Source organism: Ceratotherium simum, chromosome 2 (assembly GCF_057802395.1).
Source record: "Ceratotherium simum simum isolate JZ-2026a chromosome 2, ASM5780239v1, whole genome shotgun sequence".
Classification (NCBI taxonomy): Eukaryota; Metazoa; Chordata; class Mammalia; order Perissodactyla; family Rhinocerotidae; genus Ceratotherium; species Ceratotherium simum.
Window position 1 is genome coordinate 60,194,942 of NC_141901.1, and position 25,774 is coordinate 60,220,715.

The 25,774-nt window shown below is 37.7% G+C and overlaps 1 pseudogene; it reads left to right on the forward strand.

The window, feature by feature from the left end:
• The first annotated feature begins 200 nt into the window (after positions 1-200).
• LOC101409121 (BRISC complex subunit Abraxas 2 pseudogene) lies at positions 201-24,639 on the forward strand (annotated as a pseudogene).
• Positions 24,640-25,774: the final 1,135 nt, after the last annotated feature.

Below are 25,774 nucleotides of genomic sequence, written 5' to 3' on the forward strand. Positions count from 1 at the left end.
GCCGGAGAAGCGGTGCGTCAGTGCGCACCCAGGATCCGAACCCAGGCCGCCAACAGCGGAGCCCGTGCACTTAACTGCTAAGCCACGGGGCCGGCCCCAAAGCTGGGCGTTTTAAGGGAGAAGGGAGGAAAATGGTCATGAAGCACTAATGTGCATCAAGGAGGACATCTGATACTCTCCAGGCTCAGAGCATGAGAAGCATGAAAGAAACACAGTCATTACTTAAGAGTGACTGCAAAGGAAGCCGAGTCTTCCAAGAAGAGCAGGTAACCATTCAAACAATGAAGGGAAGGAAACATTTTGAGAAGAGTTTGGGTAATTAGGGGATTTTGGTGGTTATGGTTTGACGACCTTGAGTTGCAGAAAATAGAGTAGTGGGATAAGTAAAGAAGGGGTAGGAAATAGTGTCATATTAATCTGAGAATGGAGGAGTAGATTCATGGCTTTATAGCAGCTGAGTCCTTCCTGACACTGTCGAGTCCCTGACCTGCATACCTCTAGTCCCCTGTTAAGTGATGTTATTTGTTTAAGCCTCTGATGTTTGGGTTTGTCGTTACTTGTAACCAAACAGATCCTAACATAGCAGACATTGTTTTTTCACAGGAGTCTGATTTAATCTAAGGTACTTTTTAAATAGAACATTCTGGCTGCTCTGTGGAGAATGGGATATATGGTAGCAAAGATAGAGGCAAAATTACAAATGGCCAATAATTCATAAAAGGATGCTCAAATTGAATTTTAATATTTTATTGATCATTTGTGTTTGTTTTTATATCATTTGCTTGGTGTACTGCTGTAACAAATTACCAAAACTGGGCACCTTAAAACAACAGAAATTTATTTTCTCACAGTTGTGGAGGTCAGAAGTCTGAAATCAAGTCTGAAATCAAGGGTTGGCTAAGCCACGCTCCCTCTGAAGGCTCTGGGGTAGGATCCTTTCTTGTCTCTTCCAGCTTCTGGTATCTCCAGGCATTTCTTGGTTTGTGGCAGCATTAACTTCAATCTGGGCCTCCTTCTTTAATGTCATCTAATCTGTGTGTCTGTGAACCCAAGTTTTCCTAGTCTTATAAGGACACTAGATATTGGATTAGGGCCCAGTTCAACCCATAATACTTGGTCATATCCTTTGTTTATTATTTTTACTGGACAGTCTGTCTCTTTCTCACTATTGTTTTGTAAATTCTTTTAAAATTTACATGTGCTGCAAATATTGTTTTAAGTTAGTCTTTATACTTTAAGAAAAAATAGCCATTGGAAACCTTTAATTTTTAATAAATAGTAGTGTTTTTTGTATTTTGTAGTATTGTGTTGCTTATGAAAATATCATTCCAAGATTATCTGTCAATATACCCATTTTAATCAAATATCTTTTTTAATATTTAAAGAATTGAGTTTTTGACTTTTTTGGAATTTATTTTGATGGAGATCTTAATTATGTTGTCTTTCTTCATGCCTTTTTTTTTTTTGTGTGTGAGGGAGATCAGCCCTGAGCTAACATCCATGCTAATCCTCTTCTTTCTGCTGAGGAAGACCGGCTCTGAGCTAACATCTATTGCCAATCCTCCTCCTTTTTTTTCCCCCAAAGCCCCAGTAGATAGTTGTATGTCACAGTTGCACCTCCTTCTAGTTGCTGTATGTGGGACGCAGCCTCAGCATGGCCGGAGAAGCAGTGCGTCGGTGAGAGCCCGGGATCCGAACCAGGGCCGCCAGAAGCGGAGCGCACACACTTAACCCCCAAGCCACGGGGCCAGCCTTTTCTTCATGCCTTTTAACCTCTTACATTAGCAAAGGGATCAACTTGTGTTTATTGTCAACGTAATCAATGCCTGCTTCAAGCCAGAAGGATGCGTAATATAGGCCCTTCCATCACCTTGACTGGTCCCCTAATGTTCTTTCTTCCTGGTTATCAGAATGAAATAAGTTATTTATGGTATATCCCCAAGAGCTTCTTGATAAGCAGACTTGGAAATTTCCAGGCCTATTCCTTCTAGTCTGAAGTAGAGTTTCCTCCTGGGAAATTCTGCTCTTGCAAATTTAACTTTTCCAAGTGTGTATGTAGACAATCACTAAATGAGTGTACTCTTGAGGGATTTAGGGGAGGAAATAGCCTTGAGTGGAGGGGCAGAGCATGGAGTATAGAGTGGAAGAAACTCAAGTCTCAATGCTCAGGAGAAAAGCGCTAGTGAATAGAGAGCTCTTGAACCAATGTGAATCACAAGTTGTTACTGTTTGCACATAGATTTTTTTTAAGGAAATAAGGACTTTCAGTCTTATGGTTGGCAGTCAGGCTTCCTTTAGTGGCCATAAATCTCTCCCAAATGCTAAGAACCTGCTGAAATTTGGCAAGCCAGCTGAGTAAAAAGGTCATCTTCTTGCCTAACGGCAGATTCTGTAGTTTTTACCACACAATTCCCTTTATGGTCATAATTGTCCCTTGCAAAAATATAGTGTTACAGCAGAACTCATAAAACTGCTGCCTCTGGAATAAACAGGAAAGGGCACATTCTCATTTCAAAACAACTTATGCACCAATAGAGTTTAGCTTCTATTTAAAATGAGAAGCAGTAATTTCACTAACTGCAGTAGCATTGATAAACTGCCCACCTGACCTTTTAGTGCATAGAAGAATCTGTTTGTACTTATTTGGGTAGGTATTTCCTTCCGATTGTAGATATAGATACGACTCTTACATATATTTACAGTTTCTATAGGGCGGTGATGCTGTCTCTTTGGTCAGTCTAGGGCTCGGCATAGTTTTAAGTGCAAGGAAGAGCTTAATAATATATGCGTTTGCAGCATTTTCAGTCCTGAAAAGAAACAAAAAGAAAAAGAAAAAAAGAAACAGTGCATGGTGAAGGATGGGTGCAGCCTCAAACTGAAAGAGAATTTAAATTGACCTCCACACTTTGAAGTTAGCAAGAACATGATGTGTGTGTGGAAAAAGAAAAGAGGAAGAGTAAAACTCCACATCCGCAAAACCATGTCTAAATCAGGCGGGGTTATTTCATAGAAACAATGGCCAAAGCCTTCTTTTTTGATGGAGGGAATGGTAACTTTTACAATCTGGGCTTGCAAAAGGGAAGAAAAAATTTGAGGTGCAGGTTAACTGGGCAAATAGCCTTCCTTCCCACGGAACCTGATCTGTCAGGAGAAGAATATCCCAGAAATATGTGGCTACAGGGAGGAGAGGCATTAGATCTCATGGAAAACAAAAGACACTGTCTAGCTTTTGAGTTTTAAACACTGTGGTCCAGTTGTATTTTGTTTTTGATAGCCTGTGGCGTTGAGAGGTCTAGAGATGGATAGCCTGGATCCAAACCTATATCCTCAAATCTTTATGTGAGCAAGTTGCTTATTTGTTCTTTAGTTTGCTCTGTCTGTAAAGTGGGGTTAATGATAGTGCTTCCCTTATGGGTTTTGTGTTGAAATTAAATGGAAATTAATGAAATTAATGAAATACATTAAATAATATATGTAATACCTTTATCAGTGCCTGGTACTGTATAAGAACAAAAATGTCAGTTATTGTAAGTAGTTATGGAAACAGTAACAGGAATTGTATTAGTTTACTTGGGCTGCCATGACAATATACCACAGACTATGTGGCTTAAACAACAGAAATTTATTTTCTTACAATTCTGGAAGCCAGAAATCCAAATCAAGGTGCCGGCTGGGCTATGCTCCTTCCTTTGCCTCTACCAGCTTCTGGTGGTTCTTGGTGTTCCTTGGCTTGTGGCAGCAGAACTTCATTCTCTGCCTTTGTCTTTACCTGGCCTTCTTCTCTGTGTCTCTGTGCCTCAAATCGCCCTCTCCTTTCTCCTATAAGGACAACAGTCATTGGATTTAAGATCCACCCTAAATTCCGGGTAATCTCTTCTTGGGATCTTTAACATTATCCCTGCAAAGACCCTATTTCCAAATAACATCACACTCACAGGTACCAGAATTAGGACTTGGACATATCTTTTAGGAGGACGCAATTAAAGCCACTGCATACCCCATGCCCAGTGATTCAGGTGTGGCTCATCGTGTTCATTATGGCCTCCTGTGGATAGGTATTCTTACACCTGGATTGTTTGAAGTATTCCATCTTGTCTATTACAGCGATAGGTGTAGAATGGGTCAGTAATTCTAATCTGGCCAATCAAGTCTTTCCTTTAGAGATAATTGAGCCGTAACTCAGAAAGTTTATGTAGATTTTTAAATGCCATATAGTTTTAAGTGGTGGAATTGGGATTTGGACCCAAGGCTACCTAGTTTCAAAACTTGACCTTCAAGTCTATCTGGTCCCAAAACCTGATATTCTAATAGAATTCATAAAAGGAGAAACATTTGGGTCAGTATTTATATAGGAACAGCCTAATGATAGTGGTGGAATGCTTGAATTGAGTTTTGAGGAATGGATATAATTTCTATATCTAGAAAAGTATTGGGAAAATGCTTAGAAAATATAAAAGAGCTCATGTAAATTCCCAGTTCAAAACCCTTCAATGGTACCTCCTTATGCTTGGGATAAAATCCAAACTTCTGTTTTAATAAGCCCTTCATGACCTGTCATTTGCCTTCTAATCTAGCCTTTTCTCGTACCTCATCTTCAGCAGTTCTAGAGTCTCTTTTCTGTTCTCTAAACACATTCAACTCACTCCTGTCTACTCACACTAGCCTTTTCTTCCTCTGATGCACTTTCCTCGTGTTCTCATGACTGGTTCCTTTCTGTCATTCAGATCTGAGAGAGGCCACACACCAAAAGCAGCTTCCTATTCACCTCCGTAATGTAAGCCTATTTTAATTTTAAATTTCAACTCTTTGCACTATTTGACGTTTTCTTGTTAGTTTGTTTACTTGAGTGTGTTTGTCTTCTATTTTCCCACTCCACTTCAATGAAATGTAAAGTATGCTAAAAGCTAGACTAATGCTTGTCTTGTTTGCGTCTCCCCTCCCCAGATCTCTGGCAATCACATGCCCTAAGTAAATATCTTTTGAATGAAAGTATAGTAGCTTGCAGTGGCTGTGGATTGGCAGGGCCCACAATAATTGAACTGAAGCTCGTATGTAACAGAATAAATATTTGAAAGTAGTTGGCTAGAGTACAAAGTGCATTAAGGATAACAGGATGTAAAGCAGGACATTTCGATACGGCCATTTTGATGCTGCAGTTTTTTTGATGCAGCTGCATCAAAATGGTTCTGGCAAAATAGATAGGACAGTGACAAAAATATCACATGGCAAATATTCAGAGGCTTTTCTTCTCTTATGCCTGCAAAGGAAGAGCCTATGTTTTCTCTACTCACCTTCTGGATCTAGTTGTGCTGATCAGATAATGGGACTTATCTCCCATTAGAGAGAGATCTCCAATATCTCTCTCTACAATAGAGAAGAATTGGAGGAAAGGAAAGGTGTGATTGATTTACATAAGAAAGGTGTTGTAGTAAGTCATGGACAAAAAGAACTTCTCAGGAAGGCAAGGTGTCAGGGAAAGGGGGCTGATGTTCAGAGAAAGAAAAGAGATTTAGAGAGTAGCAGCTGTCTTGCAAAGAGGATTTTTGAGGAGTTAAATGGGTAAATAGGACTGATTAGAACATTTGGAGTGTTTTGTGTGATGTGCTTCTCCTACTCCGCCACCTCTTCAAGGTACTCCAGTAGTGAATTGCATGAGTTTTTTCAAGGCTACTGGAGTTGGATTTGTGTTTCTTATCGATGTGACAAGGCCAAGATGAACCTCTAAGGTAGGAGTTTTAAAACACAGACTCATTTGAACTACATATGTATGTTTATTTTTATTAGTAAGTCATGCTGCAACACACACACACATCCTGACTTCTTTGTTAACCATCATTTCCTGTTATTCAGTAAGCATTACTTTCTTATAACAAGAAAATGACCGATACTAGGTTAGCAATTTACGAGCTTAACACTTGATGATTTTTCATCACTATAAAAATATTTAACAAAATAAAATACAATATATGTATGCCATTGATTATTAAAGGAAATAATAGGAATATCATTGAGAATTTTCTGTGTAATTTGATGCTGGGGTAAGTAATCATATTATGACCCAAGTCTTTGCCCTATTTCCCCATAAATCCTCCTTTTTCAAGTAAATATTCTCAATGAAATAGCATTGGCTAAATCAGGAAGCTTACCAAAAACAGTTTCCCATATATATAAACAGAAAAAGTATCGTTATGAGGCTGACTATCTGGTCTATCTACTTTCATTTCAAAATGATGTTTTTACGTGAGAAATCAAAGACTGAGAGACAGGTCAGACAAAATATATGTTAGCATGGAGAGCATAAGGAAATGCTTATTTTATATTGATTAATGGTTTCCCATGAGAAAAATAAGTCTGGTGACATGAATCCCAATTATATGTGGTTTGTTTGCTAGACGTTTCTCAAACCGTTTCATTCTTCAACCTCTTTCTTGCCTCACACATCCCTGGACTGCATATTATTTCACTCTCTACCTTAGGTTGATCGTAAAGTGGTAGAGTTTACAGATGGAGTGAGGCTGAAGGATGAGGTAAAAATATATGTTTTCCAGAATTGAAATAATTGAAAGTTTGGGGTTTTTTTACTTGTTTATTTCAAAATAACCCACAGCAAAAACACTTAGTTAAAATGGTCTTGTTGGAATGTCTTTGGTATTGATAAACAGCTGTGTCAAAGTAGTCTCTCAAAATGCCATGTCCCAGGGGAAGAGCTGGGTAAGATTCATAAAGGAACAAAATTAGATTTAAAAGGTACATTTGAGTTAGATTCTGGAAGGTTGAGTAAAAAACCCGTGCATTTGGCCTTGATTCTATAAGACATAAAAGAGTAGAAAATTTTCCTTTTAATCCAAGAGTGATAGGAATAAAGTGGCATTTTTACTACTGAATATAGTGAACTGAGGTCCAAAGTTAGTTTCTTGGGCATTAAATATCTTACTTAGAAAAATAAAAAATAAAGCATTTTCGATAGCCAAATAAATTTGGGAAATGCTGAGTTAAATAAAGCTAAGCATATTTCCAAGCTTCAGGGTATCCAGGCCCTCAGAGACTGCTGATCTTCCATATAAATGTCCCAGAGGGAGACAGGAGACAGTGTTTCCTCAACTTGGGAAACAAGTGGTCTAGAGCACACTGGACTACAAGGATGCAAATGATTTTGAGGGTAAACAAACTGAAGCAGAGGGAATGGTAAAAGTGTTATCCAAATAACCCAGAGGGGAGATACTACATTCTGCCTTAACAGTGGCGGAATGATAGATCAGGAAAGAAGTTCTCAATGCTGTGGTATATAAGAATTGTTCAAAAAAATTTGGTATAAAATAGACATCCTTGAGATTTTAACTACCCCTTATACAAGTCTGTATGTCTACATTGTTAATTTTTTATTAACCTATATTCTGTCAATTGAACATTTCTATCTTTAATTAAATGTGACGTGCAAAACTCATTATAGCTCACTCTACCTACTCTCTTCCTGTACAATTTATTCATCTAGTGCCTCACTCTCTCAAGCTCTAACACATCGGATGCTTCTTTGGCTCTATCTCACCACCTGAAAACGCACCAAAAACCTGTCACTTTTACCTTCTAATTATTGCTAATCTTTGTCCACGTCTGCATCTCCTCTGACTTCTCTTCAAATTCTATTTGCGAAATTATTTCTTAAAAATAGGCTTAATGTCACCTCCACTCTGTGCTTGAAATACTGTACTTCCTTGTTGCCTACTGGATAGAATCATCCGGCAAAGTGAGGGCTTACATGATCTGGCCCAGATTCCACTCTTACCCTGTCTTCCTCACCTGAGCAGAGGCTGTTTCCTGATACAACACGGGCATTAGGTCTCTGCATCCTTGCACACATTGTCTCCTCTATCTGAACTGTCCTTCCCTCTCTTCTCTATTTGCCAAAAGCTCATTCTTTAAAATTGTTTGCCTCCTCTTTGAAATCAGTCATGAAGATATTAAATCTATCTGTCCTGTCACCATTCCTGATAAACTTCAATGTCACCATTTATATAGATAAAGAAAAACAATATAGTCCTACCTTTGTTTCCTCTATTGAAGTCAGTTTTCTCTTTATGAGTAAGCATTTTCTCTAATCTTCTGGTGAATTTCTTGGTCTGGAACCTTCCCAAGACTTTCTAAAAGTTGAGATAAATTATTTCCATTGGTTCCCCTTTGTCCTCTGTTCTTCAAAATATGAATACCACTTAGTTAAATTTAATTCTATTTTTTGGCTCATTTTATCTTTCTAAAAACAATTAAAAACTGCTTATTTCATTACTAATATTTATCACATAATTTCCCAATTTTAAACTCTGTAGAAGCAAACCAAGTCCAAGGTCACTTTCCAAGTCTTTTTTAAAAGTGAGATGGCAATGTGGCAATGGTTTGGTGCAGTGTCTAACTTTAATGAAAGATTAAACATTTCAGCCAGGGATCCAGTGTCCTCTGCCTGCTTTGAAAACATTTGGTTGGATGCCATCTGTTCTTGGTGATTTATTTATGTCTTATTTGTCAATTTTTTCTATAGTATCCTCTCAACTTATTTGTTTATTGATCAATTCCTCTGAACTATGTACTATGAAAGTCAATAAGAGTGTATTAAACAGCTAACCTGTGCCCAGCATGGTGCTGGGTAATGTGGGAAATACAAAACATTTGAGATAGGCATCTGTCCTCCAGGAGCTTCTCTTCAGTTGGGGTAAAAAGCAAAAAAAAAAAAAAAAAAAAATATGGAGAACATGTAACTCAAATGACCCAGGTGCTGTTACCTGCAGGTACAAAGTACATTAAGCTCCAGATTTCAATGTTTCTTTAGCTCCTTCTGGCAGCCCTCTCCACTTCCCTGCCAAGCCTTTCCATTACTCTGTGGAATTTCTAAGAGATTTTTCTCATGTGTTCAAGAAAAGTCTACTCATATTCTTTTGTGTTAGCATTCTTTTGGGCATTTATTGCCCAAAAATGTTTTGAGAGAGATATTTTACCATGGCCACTGCTAACAGTGGTCTTAAAATTTTCACCTCTCTCCCAGGCATAGCTGATGCTTCTCGTCTGCTGTACACACTGGCTTGATGCAGTCACTTTGTTTGATAGAAAAATGGGAAGAATTTTGCTCTTTCTAACTCTCTGTTCCCTGAGCCTTGAAGTGTGGCTGACTGCACACTTGGTCTCTCACTATCCTTTGTCAAAATGACCCCTCATCTTCTGCCTTGCACTGCTTTTCTAGAGCTTGAGCTGGCTGGACAATAGACATCATTTTCTACTTCCTTGACTTTATTTCCTCTGCTTCTGGTCATCATACACCATCCTCTTCCTTCCTCTTGAAGCCAAAAATAAAATTTCTCATTCATATAAACTCATGCAAAGAAATGCTGGAAGGTATCACTGATCCTACAGGTCCAATCTTTATTTGCTACCAAATAAATCCACAATGCATCTCAATTAATCCTCACAACAACCCCACAAGGTGGGCACTACTATTCACATTTTACAGCAGAATGTACTAAAGCTGAGAGAAAACTAGCTCAAGGGTACACAACTAGTAAGATTCCATTACTAGAAAACGTCGGCAGCCTAGTGCATGAGCGGGAAACTGCCATAGTTTGATTGCTTTGATTTGCATTCCTTTTTGTTATATAAAAAAAGTAGTATTTTGATTACAGAGAAACCAATAAAATTAACTTAAATCATGAAAGAACTTAAGTTAAATTTATGGTGGCTGATTGGTCCTTCCCTCAGACTCTTTTCTTTCTTTTTTTTTTTTTTTAACTCAATGTAACCCTCTAAGCCAAATTTGAAATCAATAAACAATAAAGCCACTGCTCATATCAGGCATCCCCTGCTTCAGAACTTGTCATGTCTCAGTTTCTGATTGGCAACTGAATCACAGCCAAGTACTTATTAGACTGCTAGGCTCCCTTCCAGTAGAGTCTTCAATTATCTTTGTTATTGTACAGCAAAGAACATTCGCTTGATGAAGTAGGGCTGATTTGCTTATTGTATGTCTCTGCATTCTCGTTAATCTCTCCAATTCTGCAGTTTGTGTTGGTTTTCTAGTTATTAGTGTGGATTCATGAGAGCATACTTTATTATTAGTGCTGTCTCCTAGCAGTATCTAACCCTTTGGAATATGCGGAAAACGTGACAAATCTCCCAGCCCTGAAGTCTTTGCAGGCTGAGTATGAATGGCTGTACTACAGGAAACAGACAGGGAAGAGTGCTGATGTCGTAACTGATGGGGCTAAAGAGTGACTAGGAATCTGTTAACATTCTCAGTCATTGAAACAGTCGTCTCTTCCTTCTTCGCATCTCTGGGGCTTAAAAGTAGTTTTAAAAATGTATTTTCATATGTTTTGGTTTGTCACTTTTTCGTTTTAGTCCTTTGGCTTTTTGGTTGTATATATATTGCATGATGACGCTAGACCAAGGCTCAATTTTACTGTAGGACTTTAATTGGAGAGCTTCTTGAGCCTCCTAACAGAGTTCCCTGTGCATGACCCACATGAATTCTCCAGCCGTATAATTAAATACTGATTAAGAAATGTTCTGGGGCCAGCCTGGTGGTGTAGCAGTTAAATTCGCGTGCTCTGCTTCAAGTGCCCCGAGTTTGCCGGTTTGGATCCTGGGCGCAGACCTACTTACCACTCATCAAGCCATGCTGAGGCGGCGTCTCATATAGAGGAGCTACAACTCTACGACTATGCCACACAACAATGTGCTGGAGCTTTGCGGAGAAAAAGGAAAAAGAAAAGAAAAGAAGAAATGTTCTTATTACGTCTCTTCAAAAGATTCCAAATAATCCAAAGGTCATATTCCTGGGCTTGGGGGATAACCTGTCTTTTCCCTTCATTGAACTTCCCTAAGCATCTTCACACAGTACCTGACTGAGGGCAGATCCAGGTAGGGATCTTGACCTCCATTGAATACTACTTCAAAAAAAAGGAAATACTGATTAAGAAATTTCAAAAGCTTTCAAATCAATTACTCTTTTTTTCAGTAGTATACTATTTCCATAGGGCAGTAGAGCACTTGCTTCAAGGCTTGGAAAACATAAATTTGGCCTGGGATATGAAGGTTCACGCACAGGATATAATGCTGTAGCATGTGAGCAATATCCAAGTGGCAGAGTACAGGAAATAATTTTTTGGGCAGAATTGAAAGGTTTTGTTAAAAAGCAGATTTTTAGAAAGGGAATAATGGAGAAAATGAAATGTTCTTCAGAGGAAGATGGTAATGATCAAAATACCTGTGTTTTTACACATGGAAAATGCCTTTGTGTTTAATCTGTGAAAATTGTAGGCCCATTCTTTCTGAGTGAACATCCTGAAGGAAGGGAAACGTATACTCTTTAGTTTATGTACCTTATGTCTCTTGTACTTTGTTAACTGATCATTTATGATCTTGTGTCTTTCTGGAGTTGTCTATTAGGCCCTTTCAGATGTCGGTGAGAAGTGACCGTTTCTCCATGTCTGATCAAATCTTATCATATTCAATATTGTGCAAAGATGCCCTGGGAGGTAAAGTGTATGGATAATGATGTTTTATGACTGCAATTATTCCTCAGCTGATTGTTCATTACTCACAGGGTGAACTCTGAGTGAAATTTACATTCTCTTCCTATAGTTAAATGGTAATATCAATTCAATATTATAAATTTCTTCTGGATGTAAAGTAATCATGCCTCATTTCCAATACTGAATTGTCTTTGAGTGAGTGATCATATGTCTTTACCAAGCCTTTTCTACTAATTACTAATATTTTCATTCTTGTATAGTACCATAAATCTTACTCATTAAATGAAAAATTGTGGTTAATTCTGAATCACTAAATGAAAACTAATGACTAAATCTAACTCAATTCATGACAGTATCTTTCTAAATTCCATGTTTTCTCTAGTCTTCATGAAACTAGATGTATTTATATGCTTGTTTCACATTTATATTTTAGCCTTTATCTTAGTTTATTCTTTCCCCAATAATTCTATATTTGTACTTTGAATACTTCCAAAAGATTTTAAAGCAGCTTTCTACTGGGTTCACTATGGCTTGGACATCTTTCTCAAATTACTTTCAAATCTCTTTTCTTGGGATAATCTCAATAGTTTGATTTTTATTTTCTTTTCAAAACACTTTGAATAGATTGTTCATTTATTTGTTTTCAATACCAAAACTTGTTCACATATTTGGCCAAAAACATTAAAAAATAATTATATAAGACATTCATTGTAAACACAAGGAATAATTTTAGTTACATGTGCCCTTTTCTTCATTGTTCTTTGCTATTATAAGTAAGTAATGCTCTGATAGTATCCTTATACATAATTTTTCATGTATATTTCTGCTTATTTCCTTGAGATAAACATTTAGAAGTTATATTCTAGGAAAACATTCTTGTTTAGGCTTACCTACTCATACTCCAGCTGGTCCCCGACACAGATCAGAGATGCCTGATCTCTGGAACATTGAATATGTTACATTCATGGCAAAAAGAACTGGAAGATGGAATTAAGGTCATGGTCGTTAAGATAGGGAGACTACCTTGGATTATCTGTGTGGGCCCAATGTAATCACATGGGACCTTAAAAGCAGAAGAGGAGGGCAGAAGAGCTAGTCAGAGAAATATGATGGAAGAATAGGCAGGAGATACTAGAGACATGAGAGAGACTTGACCCTTCATTGCTCGATTTGACAATGAAGAAAGGAAGCCATGAAGCAAAAAATGGTTGTCCTTTAGAAATTGAGAACAGCCCCAAGCTGACAGCCAGCAAGGAAATGGGGACCTCAGTCTGACAACCACAAGGAACTGAATTCTGCCAACAACCTAATGAGCAAGGAAAGTGATTGCCCCCTAAAGCTAGAAAGGAATACAGCCAGACTTTGACTTTAGCCCAGTCAGGACCATGCTAGACCTCTGACTTACAAAACTGTAAAATAATAAATTTGTGTTGCTTAAGCTGCTAAGTTTGTGGTAATTTGTTACAGCAGCAATAGGAAACTAATACAGGAGGCCTTATGGACTTTGGTATTGGGCATATCTGATTCAAATTCTGACTCAGTCCCTTAATAGCTGGGTAACTACAGTCATGCACCTCATAATGACATTCGGGTTAATGACACACCACATATATGATGACTGTGGTCGCATAAAATTAGTACCTTATATCCTAGGTGTATAGTAGGCTATACCATCTAGGTTTGTATAAGCACACTCTATGATGTTTGCACCATGATGAAATAGCCTAAGGATGCATTTCTCAGAAAGTATTAAACTTGTCAAGTGACACATGAGTGTACACAGCTTTACTCAACACCTACCTTATGGGGCTGTTGTGAGCCAGGAAATAGTTACGGTAATGATAGTAATACTACTACTACTACTAATATTTTAACAGTAAAATAATATATTATACATACATGCACATATTTTTAAAATAATGATTGTAGGAAACACTTATTGAATGTTTATTATATGCCAGATAATTTTCTAAGTGCTTAATATTTATTATCTCTTTTAATCCTTATAATAAATCTCTATTAGATGGTGTTATTATAATCCCCTGCACTTTTTTTTCTTACATATGAAGGACAAAGTTATTTAAAAAAAAAAAAAGGAGACAGAGGAACAGAGAGAGTAACTTGCCTAAGCTCATATAGTCCAGGAGTGTTGGAGCTAGTAAACTACATCTAGAAAGTGTGACCTGGGGTGTGCATGCTTAATCACCTTGCTACAGCTGCTCTACCATTGCTGTGGTTATTTTAATATTAACCGTTATACCACAGCTGCTTAATTATTATTGTTTTTGTCATTACTATTATATTTTTATTATCATCCCAATATCAATAAAAAGTCCACGGATGATACAAAAGGTAGTAGTGGGAAGATTTATATATGGGGTTTTGACTTTGAACAGATTGCCGTTGAGCCTACTGTATGGTTTGATCAAGGGGCCAGTTCAGAGCCTTTAGACCTGGTCTAGAAGTTGGCAAGTCATCTCGGAGTTAGGTGTTCTGCCTTTAAGTACCAGTAATTATCGAATTTCTCTGTGAATTTTGAATAGTTTATTTAACTTCCATGTTCTGGTTGCAAAACTGATCTCCCTAATAAGATACACCTTTTTTTTTTTTATCATGATTTAAATCAGATTGATGGCTATCATAACTATGAAAATATGAGACAGATCATTCAAATATGGGGCTTTATATCAGCAGAACGTTTTTTTTTTAGAATTTATGTTTTAAAAGGATAGAAAAATGAATTGTTGGATTTTTCACTTATATCCAGAGGGTCTATATGTTTTGTTTACTAGCATGGTTGCTTTTAGAACATGTTTCCTCTGGTTTTTGCAGTGTTTAGCCATGGGACTTGTGGCTGACAGAGCAGAAGTATGTGAGAAGCAAGACAGTGAGAAGCAATGACCAGCTGTTCAATATTATGATACCACTGAAACAAATAAGTCTATCTTCCAGTGGGAGATGAAAAGTTCCTTGCTCTAAAGCAGCATTGTCTGCAGAGAAGAGATACTCTGAATGCTATGGTTGTGATGACAAACACAGGGCTGAGTAACAAATGAACCCTCAGTTGGATGAGACCCTTGCCCCCTACTAAGTAAATGCTGTACCTGGTTGGCCTTTAGCATCCCACAGATGGTGTTGCATTTCACTCACTAAAAGTGTACCAATCACACTTTTCCCCCAGTCTGAACAAAAAGGATCAGTGGGGGGAGTGGAGGGGGAATAATCTAGTCAAACTTAGAAGTGCAATAATCCTAGGCCAAAGGAAACAATTTTATTCACCTCTATGCCTCCTCCTCACCATGTTCAGTACTCTGCTGACTTTTTTCAATTAGTGTTTAATTTCTTTGGCCAACTATTTACTCTGCTCATGGTTTATATTTACGGTACTCACTTATTTTCAGTCATGGATCATGGTAACTCGGTAAAATCTCTAAGTTTAGAGATTTCAACATCCTCCTAATCCGCCTCCTGGCTTAACTTTACCAACTCATTGTCCACCCAGAAACCAGTGGGATGTCTCTTAAAAGCAGGTCTGATTGTGACCTTCCTCACCCTCCCCAAGCCAAAGTCAAACTCAAAATCAAAGCCTCTTCATATCAGTTCCCTTACTATGAAGAGAAATTCCACATTCCTTAATACAACCTCCAAAGTCTTTATGCCCAGTGTCCCTCTCCCTTGTTAACTTCTCCAGTCTCATATTTTGCTGCAAACTACTTCCCCAGTTTATCCTCTGCACATGATACTCCAGCCACCGTGGAAGAGGTAGGTTCTAGTCTCCAGTGTTTCCTGCTCCTTCTTGCTTCCATGTGTTTGCATAAAGCCTTCTCTCTGCTTGAAACATTCTTCTACCACCAAGTACTGGCCTTTACCCCTGGTCCTGAGTTTAGGGGTTTCTTAAACACTAGGATGGATTTAAGTGCCTTCAAACTGTGCCTCTGTTGTGCCCTGCATCTCCCTATTTTAACACCTAACAGCAGTGAAGAGCATCTGGTTATTTTCTGTCTCTCCCAGTTGACTACAAGTTCCCTGAGAATATGGCCCATCTCTTGCACACCGTTCCATCTTCATTGCCCATCGCAGGGCCTGACACACTGGACAATGAGCATCTCTGTGTGTTAAGTCCTTCTGTTAACCTGGTGCATATTCACCACCCCGGTGTCGGGAAGGCTTTAGGTTGATTAGCTAAATCTTAATCCATCAGGTAGAAAATCTAAAGTTAAACTTTATGAGGCTGCTCCAGGTTGACTTGAGACTATATATCAAATATCAAATAATTGAAATCATTAATGAATTATTCTTTTCTGTTATTCCTTTTCCAATTTATTATCCATATGTCTACATGAGCAGGAGCCTCAAAACTTTGCAGTCTTGTAGAAACTTGCTGTCATGTCACATAATTGCTTTTTTTATAAGCTAAAAATGTATTATCTTTCCTTAGTAAGCAGAATAATAATCCTTTTATGTATATATTTATATATGCATCTGTCTGTATTTGAATATTCATAGTAATTTCACATGCATTATCTTATTTATTCCTCATAATAACCCCTTGAGATGAATAGTACAGTTTTTATTATCTCCATTTTATAGATGACAGAACTGGGTTAGGTGTGCTTACTATTTAACCTGAGTCACCAGCCAGTGATAGATACATCTGGTTCACTATGTGAAAGTTTAGTTTCTTCTCAATTTGGGGGTATTTTGAGAAGCCTCTGGTTCAAAGCTAAAATAATTCAAACTTTAAGCCCCATAAGAGGAAAGCCCATGTATGTTTCCTTCACCACTGTGTTGCCCATCACTGGGCTTGGCAGAGAGCATGTACTTAACAATTATTTGTTAAATGAATGAATGAATCTATACTGGGAATTCTTTTCAAGCCTTTTATGGCAAATGGCACACAGAAGAGATGTGACCTTCTAAGCACCCAACATGGAAGAGGGATACAGGACATTGAAGTGGGAATAAATAGATTTGGAGATAAATCTTGGCTCTGCAACTTATTAGTTATGTGCTTTTGGACCTTTATTTGAATTCTAAATCTCAATTCTATCATCTGGAAGTTCCATCATCTGGCTGGAATGTAAAGATGATTTTACTTACTTCGTAGGGTTTTTGTGGGAAGTAAATGAGATAATATACGAAAAGCATGTACCACAGGGTCTAGCTTTTAGTAGATGCTAGATAAATATTACTGGTTCTCTTCCTGCTGTGAGGAAGAAGTGTTAATTCATATCAATTTAGGTCAGCAAGAGATTCAATCATTTTAAAGTTTTTTCTAAATAGTCATTACATATTTATAATTCCAGGCTGCTTGATTTATACATGCCCCTGTTAGCTGCTTCTAAGCAGTTTCCAGCTTTTGCATACCCCCAGAGTTTATCTTATTCTGCTATATGTGTTGAAAATAAATTTTGAAAATCATACCAATATAACTCAACAATCTTTTAGGCTGGTGGATTTAGTTGTCAGTTTTAGCTAGAAAAATAACAACCATAGTAAAATATTTTGTAAATCCATACCTGATTGGAGAGAGGATATTAGAAGTTAAGCTGTTGATTTTAATATATCTGGGCATTAAGCTACCTTTTGTATTTCAGTTGGTATGCTAATCCACACAGAAAGCATCACAGAAATTTTGATTTCATAAAGTCCTCTCAAAATGATTCTTTTAACCATGTGAATGCTAACGTGCACTATTGCCATCCACTCTAACTACTCAAGGATTCAGAAAACAACATGATTTATGCTTTTAAAGAAAAATTGTTGTATGCATAAGTAATCTTTAGGGGGTTAAGAAAAGATAATGATATCTTTTTTGATTCTTTTATGTTGTCATATTGAGTAAGTTAGTTCAACTTGTTCTTTTCCTTCAAATACTTTTTTGAAAAAAATAAATTGAAAAAATATGTTCTTGGCCATTTCTGCAACTGATTATTGCTGCTTGCTAAGTTTTGGTGACTCCTTTCCCTGGCAAAAATAAGTGTGGATTTCTGAAGAAATGTGCAATCTGCATCAACTGTTCTGTAGAGTCTTCACAGTCAGACTGACCTTGGTTTGAATAGTGGCTCTGATTTATTAGCCCAGTTGTTTTAACTGATATGAGTCTCATTTTCCCCACTGGTCAAAAGCAGTGATTAAGAGTCACCTGACCAGTTTGCTGTGTGATGAAATAATATATGTAGATCTCTCTATGTGAAGTGGAGGCTCTGTACACATTCATCCCTTCTCCACTTCTCTCTGTAAGTGCTCTGTAACCATCTATATGCTGCTGATGGCTTTACTTCTAGTAAGAATACCACTTTGCATTTATGTACCACTTTTCAATTTTGCCAAGCCCTCTCCCACGCTATCTTTGCATCCTCATAACAAACGTGAAAGGTGGGTAGCACGGTGATTATCACTTCTGTTTGGGAGATGAAAACGTTTATTAAATTGTAAACTTCTTAGGTGAAAAAGACTGTCTTTTGCTCTTTTCTTTGTTCTTCAGGCTGAGCTTACCACTGACCTTGGCATACATTTGGGGCTGTATAAATATTTGTTGCACTGAACTGACTGATGGGAAGAGCAGTAACTTGTCCAAGGTCACACAGAGGGAGGTGATGACAAGACCAGCACAGGCTTCCTCTGACTTTCAGATTTTTCCATTAGACAAGTGGTGAGCAACATTTTAATTTTTTTTCCAAAAGGGTCAATTCAAGGAAAATAAAAATGTTTATAGGCCACAATTTTCCAATTAAAATGAAAATAGCTTTATTGAGTCTCAAGGAAAAATATATTCCTTCTACTTAGATTACTTACTTCTGCAGTAAAAAAATGCCAATGGGAAATATTAGCACTCCTTTTTCACCACTAAAATGTTAATATCTGGGCATATTTGAGAAGGAGCGACCCAGAGGCAGCTTTCCAATCTTTTATCCCTTATATTTACAGAGCACTTTAGAGTTCACAAAGTGCTTTCACTGACATTATCTAATTACATTCTTGAAACAATCCCAGGACGAGTATTATTACCAACCACACTTTACGAGGGGTACACTAAAGTTGAGAGGAGGGGAAATGATGTACCTAAGGTCACACAGCAAGTGTCTAATGAACAAGGCTAGGTGCCTTGCCTCCTATACCATATATACTGAGCACTTACTCCCTTGGCCTGTTCTAGGTACTGGGGGTAAATATAAGTACATGGCCTTCATCCAAAACAAAAAAAATCTGAGCATTTTTCTCTCTCACTCTCTGCTCATGTGGCTTTTCTTTTTCAATCCAGCTGAGTACAGGAGCCTAGGAATGAGACAGTTCAAAAAATTACCGTATTACCCTAGAGGCTTTCTGCCCTAACATCTCTGCTTCATATGGGCAGGAAGGGTACAGTGAGAATTATCCTGTGAGCTACCAAGTGAAGCTCTATGGTCTTCAAGCTGCTCTGCATAACCTAGTTGGGTGACTGATGCTACCAAGTCAGAGGTTTGCTCTGGTTTATGGAATGCCAGTGATTCCGTACAGTTTTGACTTGAAAATCTAGAAATTAATTTTGTTATGGTATGCAAATATAATAAGACTTTAGAATTTTTTCACTAAATACGCATGTTGTTATCTTTCTTTCCCACATTTATCCATTCTATTTTTTCATATACTCCCCGTTTGATTTTGTTTACTTGCAATTGGAGATCGCAATAAAACAAGTTTATTTAACCAGGTTGCCCACTGTGGGTGAGTGAACAGAGGCTTTTTCTGCCACCATTTCTCTTCAGGGAGTTCTCCAAGCTTCTGTGGAGAGTGGAGGAAATCTGTGGAAATACGCTAGGCAGGTGCATCTTTGCATAAAGTGCCAAAGCTGGGAAGTCTGAGGAGAGGGTGAGAATGGCACATGGGGCATGGCTTTCCGATGATGTAACTGTCTCCCTACATACAGTTTCACCCCACTGTCTCCTTCTTTATCTCCCTTCTATGGTTTCTCATTTGTCACAGCTACAAAATGAGGTAAGAATTAATTTTGAAGTTTTTTTAAAGATATTTTTCTTGTTTTGATTCTACATCTGCTTTCTCCCTCATTTATATTTCACAGTTTATCTGTTGCTGTGACATCATTTTCCAAATCCCTTTGAAGATGACAGAGTTGTCTACAATTGTGATACTGATCGTCTCTTTTGTGGGGAGAAAGAACGCTTGAGGAAAGTGATGTTGGCCTCAGACAACTTGCATCTCTTGAAGGAAACCGGAGGTGCTTTGCATTTGATTTTCTGCCTTCTGACCCAATAGGAATAATCATTGACTTGCTTTACACATGGTTGTGTTTGCTAGCTGATTGATGAAGTCCACATTCAGTGGACTTGCTAGGTTTTTGTGTTTGTTCTTTGAATAATGCTGCTAAAAGTGAAATTAGACCTTCTATAGCAAGTGCTGTTTCAGTGGATGAGTGGATGGATTTAGTCCATGGTAGGAAGGTCACCTTAGGCTTAAGTATACATAATTTTTCCTTCCTTTCATATTTTCTTACATCTGCCTTTCTAAAATGTTGCTATGCTTCTTTATCAAAAAAATTATAAGTGCAAAGATAAATCAATAAGGAGTTCATTGAATTGGAAATCTTCACAACATGCAATTTGCAAGTATTTTGTCACTTTTGTGATGTTTATCACTTTCCATATTTCCAACATGCTAGTGACTAAATAAACAAAATTTTGCCCAATGTACTTTTCTTTTCTCCTTGGTGAGGAAGATTGGCCCTGAGCTAACATCTGTGCCAATCTTCCTCTATTTTGTTTGTGGGACGCCACCGCAGCATGGCTTAATGAGAGGTGCATAGGTCCGCACCCAGGATCCGAACCTGCAAACCCTGGGCCGCCAAAGCAGAGCACTCGAACTTAATCACTATGCCACCAGGCCGGCCCCTTACCCAATGTATTTTTATTTAATAAGAATCAAATCTCCAAAAACCTATGCTTATGTCCAGAATTTCCCAAAAAGATAATTAGTATAAATGATGAGAAAAGCCTGTGCTTTCTTTCCCCCTATGTGGTAACTCAGTTTACTGTCAAAGATAACATTCAGTCCAATATTGTTCACATTTAGCAAATATTTATGAATCCCCTAACTGCCCAAGGCACAGCGCTCAGCCCTTAAATACTAAGATGTGATCCTAGAGTATTGCAATAGTGTCCTAACTGATTTCCTTGTGTTTTGTCTCTCTGTGTACCCAATCAATCCTCTACACTAATGATTCCTTTATGAAGCCATTTGTGATTTCTCATCAGAATTACTTTGACCTCTCTTCATTTATGGCACAGCGCTTATTCTTGTTTATAGCATATAATGTATGTTATCATCAGATAACATGTTAGTTACAGATGGTACAGATACTTAGTTACAGATGTGTGGCAGAAACAAATACAGAGTGGCTATTCCTGCATCCCACTCATTTTTTATAACACACATACAAAGAGGCGCATAAATCACAAATGTATCTCTCAATAAATTTTCACAAACTTATTTATATAACCACTTTCCAAACCAAGAAATAGAACATTACTAGTTCCCAAGTGGTCCCCCTTGTGCTCCCTCCCAGTCAAAACTCTCCTCACTAAAGGGAACACTACCCTCGTCTCATCACCATAGATGAATTTCAGTTTTGTGTATCTGGATTCTTTTCGATATTATGTATGTGAGTACGTTCATTATTAGTAGTACATTCATTAGTACTACTGTTTAATATCCCATTTTATGGATGGACTACAATTTATTCATTCTACTGTTGCTGAAAATTTGTTTTCGTTTACTAGTTTGGGGCTATTAGAAGGAGTTCTGCTATGTACATTCTAACATATAACTTTCAGTAAGCATTTACATGTACATTTCTGTTATTGATTTATCCTTTTCTTAGGATACAGAACTGCCAACATGAAATCAAGAATTGCATTGTAATTTTTTAAAAATACTGGAATGTGTTCTGCAAATATTTGAGTTTTGAAAGCAAGAAAAGGGAACTTCTTAAGCTAGTCTATCCTTCAATTCTAAACATTGGGCTTTTAAGTCTGTTTCAAATTCTATTCCCCAGAAGTAAGCAAGCCAATTAATAGAGAGTGTTAAAGAAAATCTGTTCTCAGTTTAAAACAAAGAAACAAACAAAATATTCTGAAGCATCAAAGAAAAAGGAGAAATTACAAAAATTTTAAAGGTAATACCTAAAGAGGAACTTTTGCATGAATTCCTAGAAACTTCTATAAAAACAGCTCATACCAGGGGCCAGCCCAGTGATGCAGTGGTTAAGTGCACGCACTCCACTATGGCGGCCCAGGGTTCGCAGGTTCGGACCCCGGGTGCACAGGGAAACACACCGCTTGTCAAGCCATGTTGTGGTGGCGTCCCATATAAAGTAGAGGAAGATGGGCACGGATGTTAGCCCAGGGCTGATTTTCCTCAGCAAAAAAGAGGAGGATTGGCATCGGATGGCAGCTCAGGGCTAATCTTCCTCGCAAAAACATAACTCATATCAATGCTCTGTAAACTGAAATTGGGTCTTAATAATGAGCCCAGAAAATACTAAAATGACTTCTAAGATATAAAAAATAAAATCAGCATTGAAAACATTTAATATAGTGTAATAAAATTTTCCTTGAAGGAAACCAGATAAGTGAAATGGAAGACAGACGTAATTTTAAAAGTGTACATACATAATCACAACAGAAGATGGAGAATGAGAGAGTGCTATGTAGGTAGTAGGAGTCCCCACGGTAGAACACAGACCAAAGAAGAATGACTAAATAAGCAAGGACATAATAAAAGAAAACATTCTAGAACTAAAGTAAATAAATTCCCAAGATTAGGAATTGAGAGATATTCAAAAAAGGCCTAGTATGTTCCAAGTAAAATGTATAAATGTAAAGCACTACTAAAAGATAGTCACAATTTTTAACTTTAATTTTTAATGCCAATATACGATAAAATAACATATTAAATAAATACTGATTAAATAATTTATACAAATACCTTTCCCTGAATAAAGCATTGACAGATGTAATCTAGCATCTTAAAATGTGGAATTTCACACTTTGAGCTCAGCAACAATGGCTTTTTCTTTTTGCATTTCCTAGCATCTAGTTCACTTAGTAAATGTTCCGATTTTATCCAACATGATCATTCTTCAGTCTTGTATAAGTATATGTTGTGCAGGTTATATCTTAACATGTCCAAAAATATTTCAAAAAGACTCATGGGGTCAATGATGAGCACTGAAGAGTTAAATAATACAATCTCAAAGTATAGGTATAATTTTGTACCAATAATGGATTATCCACTAAACGTGGCTGTTGTTTTTGAAAAGAAACAATTAGATTTAATTAAACATCATCATCAAGATCAGGAAAAGACTAATAAAAATAAATTAGAATACAGAACACCAAAATTAAAGGAGAGCTAGTACTGGGAAATCTTAACTGGTATAACTGCTGGAACAGAATAGGATACAAAAGGGAAAAAAAGTGAAAATTAATGGACTCTACCTTCAAGATAAAACAAAGATATATGGGAAGTGTCAGAAGGTAAGAGAGAAGCTATAAAAGTGTCATCTTTTCTTTTTTCAAAAGCAGTATGGAAAAAGACCATTCTAGTATTTCAAAACATGTGATACATTATAAAATGATTAAATATGCTATTAAGAAGAAAACAGTAAAATAAGAACATAAAACAGGGTTATAAAAGATGACATCTAAATAACAATTAGAACAATAACTTTAAGTGGTTTAAATTCTCTACAAAAAGATGAAAGATCTGAAATTGAATTGATAAAATATATAATATATATTTTAAATAGTAAAAATCTTCATATAAACATCTATGGAGACTGTTCCAGGCCCCACACACAGGTCCTCAGGAGCCACCAGTCCTTCAGTGCTTCTCCCCCTCTTAGTCATGACTCAGGGGTCCCAAGCACAGGTGTGGGCCAGACAGGGCTTCATCTACTTCCCCCTGCCCCTTTCTGCCAGCATCAGATTGACTCTCTTCACTGAGGTGCCAGCCTAAGCATGCCTATATTTGGGGACTGCTATTTGTAAGGGACCGTTCAAGGAAGGATTTTTATTGGGAGAGGTAAGGCAAGATAAAACCTTTAGCATCAGTGCCTTAGAATCAGTAACACAGAATTTCTGCAAGTAATTGAAATCCATCACCATCAGCTTTGCTCAAAACTTTTTAGTTTTTATGACTATGCAAGCAAACGAAGAGAATTTGGGTGAGAGTCTTAAAGATCAGAGAAAGTTATTGGCGATACAGACTCCCGTGAAACACACAGCAGAAACACGAGGAGAGGGGGTTATCCTTCAGCAACTCACTGGCATCCTCCATGTGCCCAACCTGTCTTCTTTCTCTTCACCTTCGTCTCCACCACCAACAATTCCACTCATGCTTTAGAATATACTCTCTTTAGGAAATCTTTTGCTATTCCCAATCTAGGCAATATTAGTCAGCAAGAGTACAAAAGTGCCTTCAGTGCCAAATACTTCTCAGAGTTATGCCAAAGTTATTAAAGAACATGGTACTGACTTTTTTTGACAAGGATGGGGTAATGAAAGACATCAGGGCAATTTACAGGTTTATAATGCCCTTCACGCAGGCAGTGTGTGCAGATGTAGAAAACAGTGAGCAAGTTGTTGAATCTTGTCAGGCAGAAGTGAACAAATTAAGAAGACAAATCAATCAGATGAAAATGAAAAAGAACAAGAAAGAAGATTGCAGCAGGCGATGCTAAGAAGACAGATGCTGTCTCAAAGTTTGGAACCAGTGTTCTGTCCTCGATGCCCTAGTTGGGTTTGTAGCTGAAGATAGAAGTACACTGGGAGATGCAGAGCCTTCTGGTCCTCCTCCCTCTTATTCTGATTTTCACTCACACAGTCAAGAACATACTTTGAGCCTTTCTTGCATGGAAAATAGTGTCTTTATGCCTCTACCTCAAGCCATGGGCTCTTCCAATTATGCTTCCACCAGTGCCAGACTGAAGTAGCCTGGAAGTGGAGCAGACCTTCTTCCTTCCCAAAGAGTACCTGGAGACAGAGTTGAAGAATCAGACAACAGTGATTATGAAAATTTGATTGACCCTATTTCTAATAGGGAATACTCACATTCAAGGAATTCATGATCCATGATACATCTCCATGGGGGCTCCAAGAACACACAGAACTCCCCAGATTTAACTAAAGAAAAGAAACTCTCCACTTAGCACTGTTTTTCTTAGTTACTTATTGAGAGAATATTTGAGAACTTAATCTGGGGGGAGAACTGCTTTCTCAGACTTCTGGACTCCCAAGAGGAGAGTTTTTGTGCACAGAACTTGCAGGAACCTCATGTCTGAGGATCTTCACATTTAGACACAGAGTGCAGGTTTCAAGACAGAATCATTAAGATAATCAAATTATCGTAATTCTGGTGTGATTTATGGATATACTGTTAAATTTAGACAAAGTAAAATTTCTGTTCTTTAAAATAATTTAGAAATTAGAGACTAAGCACAAGTAGTCTATAAATGTTCTATAATTAGTCTATAAATGAAAAGCTTACCCCTTGCACTAGCATGCTTTGAAATTTACTTTTTCAAAAAGAGGTGAGTTAGGGGCCGGCCCGGTGGCGCAAGCGGTTAAGTGTACGCGCTCTGCTGCGGCAGCCCGGGGTTCGCTGGTTCGGATCCCGGGCGCGCACTGACGCACTGCTTGTCAAGCCATGCTGTGGCGGCGTCCCATATAAAGTGGAGGAAGATGGGCACAGATGTTAGCCCAGGGCCAGTCTTCCTCAGCAAAAAAAGAGGAGGATTGGAAGATGTTAGCACAGGGCTGATCTCCTCACAAAAAAAAAAAAAAAAAAAAAAAGAGGTGAGTTAGCAGCAGCCTTCAAAGAACCTTCTTTCTATGATGAGCCAAGTTCATCTTTGCCAGAAAATTGTTTTTGATAATTCCAAGAATCCCGATTGGAACATATCAGATATGCCTTCTCTTGTCTTATCGAATGACTTTGTGAGATCCAAAGAGATGGCTTTGTTTCAACTTTTTTCTACTAGCTTAATATGTATTGGCACTTAAAATGACTGCCTTTTAAAAAAATGTAGCTATGCTAATTACCAGTAAGTAATCACCCAAATAAGCATGTCATAAAATAAATTTTTTTTTTTGAAGGTCTACGGTGACTGCTATGTTGCACTAGCCAATTTACGGTCTCTGTTCCGGAGTCTTAAAGGAAGGACATACGGCAGTGGATAATGGAAAGGAGTTAGGTACCAGACC